Source organism: Apis dorsata, unplaced genomic scaffold, assembly GCF_000469605.1.
Source record: "Apis dorsata unplaced genomic scaffold, Apis dorsata 1.3 scaffold_97, whole genome shotgun sequence".
NCBI lineage: Eukaryota > Metazoa > Arthropoda > Insecta > Hymenoptera > Apidae > Apis > Apis dorsata.
Genome location: NW_006263395.1, coordinates 124,328 through 126,664, shown reverse-complemented (window position 1 = coordinate 126,664; position 2,337 = coordinate 124,328).

The window sequence follows — 2,337 nt, the reverse complement described above, 5'->3', positions numbered from 1 at the left end:
TCTATATATATATATATATATATATATATATATATATACATATAAAAATTACACACACGCGTGTAAAAGCGGTTCAAGTACGACATAACACGCCACCTGTCTCTTCCAACGTCCTTATCCACCCAATTTTCCCATGGGACAACTCGCCTCGATTCCGGCACAGACGCATCACCGAAACCGCTATAAAATTGATCTGAAAATCGAGGAATTATTCCTCCTCGAAACGTTAAGATTTCGTTAAGAGACACGCGTGTTGGAAAGTTGGAAAGGAAATGATGGAGAAGGAAGGAGCGCAAAGGGTTAATTAAAGCGAGTCGAAACTGGTTCATATCACGAGAGTGGCCACGTTTCGGTGGTAGTGACCCAGTGGCTCGAAGCGACGTAACAATTCCGATCCGAAGATAGCGGTACCCAGCGTGGCCCTCGATGCCTTCCATCCACCCTGAGGACACTTCGCCGCTTCCCGGTAAACAATTAGACGTGACTTGCTCCAGATCTTCGCCAACTACCGTTGCTCGTCTCGATCATCTTTCACGGTGGAACAGAAATTGCCAGTGACTCGCGATGTAAAGGTTCACCTGCCCCCTTATATCCATCCGTGGAACGAATCAAGCAGCGAGGAATTTTATATACGAATTCATAGGTGAGACGTTAATTTCGTATATGAATAGATAGATAGATAGATTTGCTATTTTTGACGTTTGTGGTTAATTCGATCGAATGAATTTAATTTGAAGAGAGAATTTCAGTGCGAATATTGTTCAGAAAGGAAAACGAACGAACACAGTTTCCATGTCGCGATTCATTATTTCTCTCTTTCTCTCTCTCTCTCTCTCTCTCTCTCTCCCTTTTCAATATCTTTTTTTTCTTTTTTACTCAAAGTTTCGTATCAATTTCAAGGTATAGGAAATACAAATAACTCGAAGAGTATCGCGCGATAGTATGTCGTGCAACGAGTATCACGGGGAAATTCAATCCTTCGGATTGCAGTGCGAGCCCAGCGAAGCATCAATGCTGTCTAGGCATTCTAGTTGCATAGCGAAGTAAATAATCCGATCGAGTCGTTACGTGGCGATAACTTCACCGCGCCCAATCATTTTTTCCCTCGAGAATTCTTCCATTATCCGAAACCGAAAACGAGCAAAATGATTGGTTAATCGGATCAATTACCATTGATACCATTGATGCCGTTCTTCGACATCGATATACGTTATGAAACGTAATTAAGTCATCGTGGCTAGGATCGTGGGAAAACGTGCGTAGAAGCGAAATTATGACGCCGCGATCTATGAATATCCGTGATATCTTTGGATGGAATTTCTAATGGAATCTTTTTCTTTTTCTTTTTGCAATATTTTACTTCAAAAAAAAAAAGAAAAAGGAAAAGAAAAAACGATTTTCTTAACACGCGTAGATATCTAAGAAGATCGTCGCATACAGTTATTTTCATCGGTTAATTAATTTTCTGATAAATCGAATTGACTACAAAGTTCAAAGAAAGATTTCACAAAGTTAATTTCGCGTAAATAATGAAGCATATTTGTTGATTTACCGAATAACGATTTACGATAAGCAATTTCAACGACACTTTCACGTCGTTTAGGCGTAAATGAACGTATAATTCGAAGTTAAAATAAAACGAGAATTTCCATCGCGCGTTGCATAAACCTTTCAACGACGTGTGTAAATAATAATGTAATATTGGTTCTTCTAACCGATACTGTAATTTATGCCAGGCGCGAAAAGGTTAAAAGATCGCGGCAGATTTCATTTTGTTCGAGGTCAACGATCGATTCTGCGAGCAATCGAAAGAAAGTAAGAGTTTTCCCGTAATATTTAAATAAAAAATATAAGTAAATGATCCAACGACGATCGTTTCGAATCGGAGATACAATCTTTTCTTTTCTTTTCTTTTCTTTTCTTTTTTTTTTTTTTTTTGCAATAATTCGAAATAAATTGAAAAGAAGAAAATTCCATTGAAAATATACTCGATCAATTGTAAATTAAACAACGGAAGTAAAAGGCTTGATTACTGGATTCTAATTACGAAGGAAGTGAAATTAAAACGGTATAATAATTATAATCGAAACAAACTTATGAAAATTTATGCGAATATTATTCAACAATGTGCGTAACATTAATAATTATACAAACGGATATAAGCAATAAATGAAACCTCGTTAATGCACGAGATTATTCCGATATCATGCCTCGACAACAACAATTATCAAGTGATAATTAACATTTCCAGTAAATCTTGCACATCTGCAAACTTTCTACGATTAACGATTTGATAATTAAAATAAGGAGATGATAAGTTTTTATAAATTGAGTTTC